The 8,894-nt window shown below is 37.7% G+C and overlaps 1 pseudogene; it reads left to right on the top strand.

Annotated features, from left to right (window-relative positions):
* The first annotated feature begins 2,514 nt into the window (after positions 1-2,514).
* On the top strand, positions 2,515-3,640 carry LOC140509121 (glutamine synthetase-like; annotated as a pseudogene).
* The last annotated feature ends 5,254 nt before the right edge of the window (positions 3,641-8,894 follow it).

Genomic DNA, 8,894 nt, shown 5'->3' with positions numbered 1-8,894 from the left:
AATATTATTGTGCTATAAGAAATTATGAACAGGAAGACGTCAGAGAGGCCTGGAAAGACTTAAATGACGTGATGCTGAGTGAAAGGAGCAGAACCAGGAAAACTTTGTACACAGCACCAATTATGGTGTGAGAGCAATTTTTCTGGTAGACTTAGTACTTCACTGTAATGCAAGGACTTAAAAAATCCCCAATGGACTCTTGAGGCAAAACGCCATCCACATTCAGAAAAAGAGCTATGGAATTGGATTGCAAATAGAAACAGACCATTTTCTTTTGAATTATGTTTTGTTTTTTTTTTTATGGTTTCTCCCATTCATTTTAATTCTTCTAAGCAACATGACTGAGGTGAAAATGCATTTAATAGGAATATATGTATAGAACCTATATAAGATTATGTGCATCTCAGGGAGAGAGTGGGGAGGGAGTGGGGAAAAAAGGGGAGAGGAGGGGAAAGTCTAAGATATATGGAAGTGATTGTAGAACACTGAAAACAAGTAAAATAATTTAATTTAAGAAAAAATATTTCCATGCAATTGGTTGTTTTAAATGCATTCTTGACACTGAAATCTTAATTTTTGCTGGTTTATTTGGTGTAAAAAAAAAGTATGCCAAAAATGCCTAATACATTTTCCCACTTAATATTTTAATTTTATTTTTCCAGTTACATGTAAAGCTAGTTTTCAATGTTCACTTTTGTAAGAGTTTGAGTTTCAAATATGTTTTTCTTCCTCCCATCCACCTCTGGTCCCTCCCAAAGACAGCAAGCAATCTAATATTGACCATATGCATACAATCACATTAAACATATTTCTACCTTAGTCATATTGTGCAAGAGAATCAGAACAAAATGGAAAAACACAAGAAAGAAAAAATAATAAAGCAAAAAAGAGGGAAATTAGTATGCTTTGATCTGCATTCAGACTCCATAGTTCTTTCTCTGGATGTGAACAGCATTTTCCACCATGACTCTTTTGGAATTGTCTTAAATCAATTAAATTGGATTAAATGCCTTAAATTGTTGAAGAAGAGGCATCTATCTAAGTTGATCATCACACAATATTGCTCTTATTATATATACAAATTAAACTCATTTCACTCAGCGTCAGCTCATACAAGTCTTTCCAGATTATTCTGAAATCTTCTTGCTCTATATTTCATATATGTATCACCAGCATAGTTCTCAATCATCAAGTATAAAAGACTCTCCATGTAGAAGGCTGAAGAAAAATATTTATTTAACCACCAGAAAGTCAAATCCCAGAACTAGAAAGCAAAATCCATCACGGTGACCAAGAAGTTAATAAACAGGATCACAGCAGGGGGCAAAGCCATTCTCAACACTCCCCTTCCTCAGCCAGGGCCTTTTCTCTATCAATTGTCATGCCATATCAGTTGGCCTGTGTTCTATCTCCTCTGACCTGACCTGACTCACTCACTTGCTCCCATTTCTGCTCCACCCTACCTGTTGTGCCTCTTCAGCAAACTCCTCCTGCCACATGACTTAGGCTTCCAGGTGATTTAAGCAGATCATATGGGACTGTTAATTAATGAGAAAGATCTTTCCATTTAAATTACTATTACATTGCAGTACAATATGTATTCTATTACATTCATAAACTGAAACTTGTTGAACTGTTCCACAATTGATGAACATCCCCTCAATTTACAATCTGTGGTCACCACAAAAAGAATTGCTATAAGTATCTTTGAATGTGTGGGTCCTTTTCCTTTTTCTAATCATCTCTTTTGGATACAGACTTAGTGATGGTGTTACTGGATCAAAGAGTATACACAGTTTTATTACTTTTGGACATAGTTCCAAATTGCTCTCCAGAATAGTTGAATTAGTTCGCAAATCCATCAACAATGCATTAGTGTTCCAATTTTCCCCCATCATTTCCAACATTTATCATTTTTCTTTCTTGTAATATTAGCCAATTGCCTCAGACTTCTCTTAATTTGCATTTTTCTAATCAATAGTGATTTACAGTATTTTTTCATGGGGCTATAAATACCATATTGTTTGAACATTTATCAGTTGGGGAATGTCTGATATTCTTATAAATTTGACTCAGTTCTCCAAATATTAAATGAGGCCTATTTTTTGTACCATATAATCACTTTTAGGTAATCTTACATGCAGAATAATGCATTTTGCTTATCTACTTCCACAATAACAGGTACATCAATATTAAGATTTGCTTTTGAGAACTTATTTTTAATTTAAATTAATTTCTTATAATAGTATTCAATGAGGTACACTAAATTTCTACTTCATTATTGCCATTATTTTATTTGACTCTACAAATTGAATTTCAAATTTGAAGGTCTCTTAAGAATCAAAAAGCAAGTCAGAGCTGAGAATGGAAGTGGCTGACTTGGCTGTAGCCACCAGAACCACCTCCATGGCTACCCACTAGAGTCTCCGACCAGCTCCTTCAACCAGTGAGCCAGTAAAACAATTGGCCTGGGCCCTCCACTTTGACAGCTGGTTTTTGCACCTTTTTGGACCCAGGTCAGCTTCCAGCATGGCCACTTTGGCCAGTCCTCACTTGAACAAAAATATCAAGTAGATGTACCTGAACTTGCCTCAAGGGAGCAAAGTCCTGGCCTTGTATTTTTGAATCAATGGCACTGGTGAGGGACTTTGCTATAACGCTCAGACGCTGGACAGTGAAACAAAGAGGATCAATGCACTACCTGAAAAGAATTTTGATGGTTCTAACACTTTTCAGTCCAAAAGCTCTAACAGTGACATGTACTTTATTCCTGCTACTATGTTCAGAGACCCCTTTGGAAAGGACCCCAACAAACTGGTTTTCTGTGAATAAGTATAACTGTAAGATCGCAGAGACCAATTTGAGGCATACCTGTAAAGGGATAATGGGTATGATGACCAACCAGAGACCCTGGTTTGGTATGGAGCAAGAATATACTCTTATGAGAACAGATGGACACCCTTTTGGTTGGCCTTCCAATGGGTTCCCTGGTTCCCAGGGTCCATATTACTTTGGTGTGGGAGCAATAATGTTTATGGAAAAGATACAGTAGAAGCTCATTGTCATGCTTGTCTATATGCTGGAGTCAAAAGTGTGGGAACAAATGCTGAAGCAGTGCCAGTTCTGTGGGAGTTCCAAATAGAACCAGGTGAAGGGATTGAAGTGGGAGATCACCTCTGGATTACCCGCTTCATCCTCCATCGAGTGTGTAAAGATTTTGGAATGATTGTAACATTTGATCCCAATCCCTGGAAACTGGAATGGAGATGGTTGCCATACTAACTTAAGTACAAAGACCATGAAAGAAAACAATGGTCTAAAGATTATTGAAGAAGCCATTGAGAGACTAAGTAAGAGACACAAGTGTCATATCCAAGGTTATGACCCCAAGGGGGGTCTGGACAATGTCCATCACCTGACAGGTTTCAGTGAGAGAGCAAACATCAACGAGTTCTCTGCTAGAGTGGCCAACCGAGTTGCAAGCATCCGAATTCCCCAGATGGCTGGGCAGGACAAGAAGGGCTACTTTGAAAATTGCTGCCTCTCTGCCAATTGTGATCCATACACAGAGACAGAGATGCTTATCCATACCTGGCTCCTCAATGAGACAGGAGAAGAAGTCTTTTAGTATAAAAACTAAATGGACTAGACCTACAGATACCTTTGTATCCTCCACTTCATAACCATTTTCTCATGCCCTCTTCTACCTCACCTCTCCCCTCTTCCAATTTTCCCTATTAGATGTAACTCAGGGCATAAAATACCGTGGTTTTTTGTGCTCACAGATAACTCCTTGTTTTTTTGTGGGGGAAGGCTAATAAGGTTGGAATGTTTTTTTTTTTCTCCCATCATTGACTTTTTGAAGACTGAGAAATAGTATGTTAGTGAGGAGAAAGGGGTTGGGGAACATAACCACTGCTTCCATCTAATCAAATTTCCACATCAACAGAGACTTGCAGCTCCTTCAGCTCTGATTCTCACCATTCAGCATATTAATGATTTTCCAATCCTTTGGGTGATCTGACTCAAAATATCTGTGACCTCCTGCTGAGTAAAATCCTCAATTATTTCCCTAAACATTTTATTACCTCCTTGGTTCTCTTGTTTCTGCTTCACTGTTGGGCATGCTTCTGTCTGAGAAATTTCTCCCTCTGAAATTATTTCACTTCCTTGGTCACTGTGGCAAATAGGTTGGATCTGTACAATGGTCATGTACATATTTCTTTTGTCAGCCTTCAGTATATTATGAGCTAAGTGAACAGCCTTGTAAAATAGAGCCCAAAGGATGAGAATTCCCATGAAACTAGCTAACTTTTTTATCTGAATTTTTTTTTTCTTTGAGCAGTTTATATCTACTTTTACACAAAATGCAGTAACCTGTAATAAAATTCAACCTCTCCTACTTACCTGTGCCAACTACTTCCCTGGTCTTAATGGTATTTCTTGCAAAAATCTTTTGAAATTTCCAAATTTCCTCCTGTAACCTCACTTCCCAGTTTTCACAGGTTCCAGTGCTCTTAAATCATTCTCTGGCTTGCAACAAAAAAATTTAAATCAACCCAAACTGGGATACCACTTTCTTCCTCTAAATCCTTTCTGCCTCTAAATAGAGATTTTTATACCTTGCAGTCCTGTTCATGATGCAAAATGTATCACCAAGGCAATATTCACAGTGGTGGTGACTACGAATATGCCAGTGCAGGTCTTAATCACAAAGTATAACAGACTCTCCATATAGAAGGCAAAAGCAAAAACATTTATTTAGACACCAGAAAGCCAAATCCCAGAACCAGAAAGCAAGATCTGTCATGGTGACCAAAAAGTTAATAAATATGATCACTGTGTGGGGTAAAGTCATTCCCAACCCACCCTGCCCCCTGATTCCTTACCCCTGCTAGGGCCTTCTCACAAGCAAACTCTCATGTGCCTGAGCATTACCACCCTGCCTGTATCTTCTCTCCTCTGCCTGCTCACTTACTTCATCTTAGCTTTACTCCACCTTTCCTGTTCTGCCTATTCAGCAAACTCCTCCCACCACATGTGACTTAGACTTCTAGGTGATTTAAGCAGATTATATGGGCCTATTAATGAATGAGAACGATATTTTCACTTAAATTATTATTATAATATTGATGTAAAAAATTAAATAAGATATTATCAAGGAGATTACAGAATACATCAGTGGGATCATACACTATGATCAAGGATGATATATAGCAGGGATATATTTCTGGTTCAATATAAAGAAAACTGTCAGTATAACTAACCACATCAATAGTAAAATAAAAAAAAATATATAAGATTATCCAAAATGGTGCAGAAAGTTTTTTTTTAAGAAAATGCAATATCATTCATTTAAAAAACACTAGAGAGCATAAAATAAGAGGAGCTTTCCTTAAAATAATAAGTAGTGTCTATCTAAAACCAGAAACAAAATTATCTGTAATGAGAATAAACTTGAAGCTTCCAAATAAGATCAGGGGTGAAGCAAGGATGCCCATTGTCACCATTGTTATTCAATATTATATTAGAAATGTTATATGTAACAACAGAAGAAGAAAAAGAAACTGAAGGAATTAGAATAGGGCATGAGGAAACAAAACTATGACTCAGTAGAAAATCAAGTTAAAATAATTGTAAAAATTATCACCTTTTGCAAAGTTACAGGATATAAAATAAACCCACATGAATTACCAACATTTCTATATTCTAACAACAAAGCCCAGCAACAAGAGATGAAAGAGATATTCCTTTTAAAATAAAGGTAGACAGTATAAACTACTTGGGAGCCTACCTGACAGCACTACGGCATGAATGATATTAACACAATGGCAAAGGGCTATTCACAAATATAAATCCAGACCTAAACAATTAAAAAAAATCAATTGCTAATGGATATGTCAAGTCAATATAATAAAAATGAAAATTCTACCTAATTTACTTGTTCTGTGCCAAAGCCACCAAACTACCAAAAATAATTAATGAAGTTAGAAAAAAAACTCATCTGGAAGAACAAAATGTCAACTATATCAAGGGAACTGACGGGAAAAAATGTGAAAGTGACCAAGCTGCAACATGTCTCACACTATACTATTAAATAATAATCATAAAAAATCTGGGACTGGCCAAGAAATAGACTGGTGGGTTGGTGGAATATATTAGGTGCCCAATGCACATTAAATGTACATAAAAATCCAATATTTGTAAAGCCAAAGTCTCAAGATTTTGAAGCAAAACCTCACTATTTGAGAAAAACTGCTGGGTAAACTGGAAAACAGAATGGAAGAAATCATGTAGAGACCAAAAATTTGTACTGTATGCCAAAACAGAACCAAAATGAGTACATGATTTAGACATAAAAGATGATATCATAAGGAAATTATGATAGTATATAATAGTTTTCTGGTCAGTTCTATGGAGAAGGGAAGGTATTAAGATTAAACCTGAGAGAGAAGCATTAGATGTAAAATGGCTAATTTCTTATAGTAAATTTTTAAAAGTTTTGCAAAAACAAATCCAATGTAACCAAGATTAAAAGGAAAGTAGAAAACTAGGGAAATAATCTATGTCAAATGTATCTCCTAAAGGCCTCATTTATCAAACATATTAAGAAATGAGTCAGATTTTTAAGAATACAAGTCATTCCTCCGTTGATAAATGGTCAAAGGATATAAAGAGAAAATTCTCAGATGGACTTCGAGTTATCTTTGGTCATATGAAAAATATACTCTGTTGGAGGAGGAGCCAAGATGGCAGAGTAGAAAGTGCTAGCTCCAAACCCACAGCCCATCAATTACCTGTAAAGAAGAACTCCCAAAAAATTCTGGAGCAGCAGAAGCCACAGAACAATGGAGTGGAGGAGATTTCTGTTCCAGAGAACCCTGAAAAACTGACCCGAAGGGTCCGTCGCACACCAGACCCTGAGTGGAGCCCAGTCCTGACTTGGCCGTGTGGCACCAAGACGAGCAGATTCGAACAGGCTTCAGGGACAGAATCTCTGGCAGCCACGCAGGTCTCTCCACCCACAGGTGACAAGGGTCAGTGAGAGAGTCTTTTTGGGTGGCTGAGAGGGCAGTGGGGTGTCCCCTCGGGAGGCAGCAGGGGCAGCAGCAGACAGGGGCTCCCAAAGCAAGCAGGAACTCGGATCCATCGTTGAAGGTCTCCACATAAACCCCCTGAGGGAACTGAGTCCTGTATGGTGGCCCTGCCCCCACCTGAGCATCTGAACTTAATCTCACACTAAATAGCAGCCCTGCACCCTCCCAAAGCCCTGAGGCTGGGAAGCAGCATTTGAATCTCAGACCCCAATCACTGGCTGGGTGGATCTGGAGGCCAGGTAGGTGTGAAGAGGAAGCTCAGAAGTCAAGTCACTGGCTGGGAAAATGACCAGAAAAGGGAAAAAAAATACGACCATAGAAGGTTACTTTCTTGGTGAACAGTTATCTCCTCCGTTCCTTTCTGATGAGGAAAAACAATGCTTACCATCAGGGAAAGACATAGAAATCAAGGATTCTGTATCTGAAACATCCAAAAGAAATATTCCATGGGCTCAGGCCATGGAAGAGCTCAAAAAGGATTTTGAAAATCAAGTTAGAGAGGTGGAGGAAAAACTGGGAAGAGAAATGAGAGAGATCCAAGAAAAGCATCAAAAGCAGATCAACAGCTAAAGGAGACCCAAAAAAATGGTGAAGAAAATAACACCTTGAAAAATAGGCTAACTCAATTGGCAAAAGAGGTTCAAAAAGCCAATGAGGAGAAGAATGCTTTAAAAAGCAGAAATAGCCAAATAGAAAAGGAGGTTCAAAAGCTCATTGAAGAAAATAGTTCTTTCAAAATTAGAACGGAACAGATGGAGGCTAATGACTTTATGAGAAACCAAGAAATTACAAAACAAAACCAAATGAATGAAAAAATAGAAGATAATGTGAAATATCTCATTGGAAAAACAACTGACCTGGAAAATAGGTCCAGGAGAGACAATTAAAAAATTATGGGACTACCTGAAAGCCATGATCAAAAAAAGAGCCTAGACATCATCTTTCATGAAATTATCAAGGAAAACTGCCCTGAGATTCTAGAACCAGAGGGCAAAATGAGTATTCAAGGAATCCACCCATCACCACCTGAAAGAGATCCAAAAAGAGAAACTCTTAGGAACATTGTGGCCAAATTCCAGAGTTCCCTGGTCAAGGAGAAAATATTGCAAGCAGCTAGAAAGAAACATTTCAAGTATTGTAGGAATATAATCAGGATAACACAAGATCTAGCAGCTTCTACATTAAAGGATCGTAGGGTGTGGAATAGGATATTCTAGAAGTCAAAGAAACTAGGACTGAAACCGAGAATCACCTACCCAGCAATACTGAGTATAATACTTCAGAGGAATAAATGGTCTTTAAATGAAATAGAGGACTTTCAAGCATTCTTGATGAAAAGACCATAGTTGAAAAGAAAATTTGACTTTCAAACACAAGAATGAAGAGAAACATGTAAAGGTAAACAGCAAAGAGCAGTCATAAGGGACTTACTAAAGTTGAACTGTTTACATTCCTACATAGAAAGACTATATTTGTAACTCTTGAAACTTTTCAGTATCTGGGTAGTGGGTGGGATTACACACACACACACACACGCACACTCACACACACAGAGAGACAGAGAGAGAGAGAGAGAGAGAGAGAGAGAGAGAGAGAGAGAGAGAGAGAGAGAGAGAGCACAGAGTGAATTGAATAGGATGGGATCATATCTTTAAAAAATTAAATTAAGCAGTGAGAGAGAAATATATCAGGAGGAGAAAGGGAGAAATGGAATGGGGCAAATTATCTCTCATAAAAGAAGCAAGCATAAGACTTTTTAGAGGATTGAAAAAGAGGGTAGGGGAGAGAAAAACATGA

This window comes from Notamacropus eugenii, chromosome 5 (genome assembly GCF_028372415.1).
Source record: "Notamacropus eugenii isolate mMacEug1 chromosome 5, mMacEug1.pri_v2, whole genome shotgun sequence".
NCBI classification, from domain to species: domain Eukaryota; kingdom Metazoa; phylum Chordata; class Mammalia; order Diprotodontia; family Macropodidae; genus Notamacropus; species Notamacropus eugenii.
The sequence above is the reverse complement of the archived record's forward strand: the minus strand, read 5'-3'. Positions and strand labels throughout refer to the sequence as shown.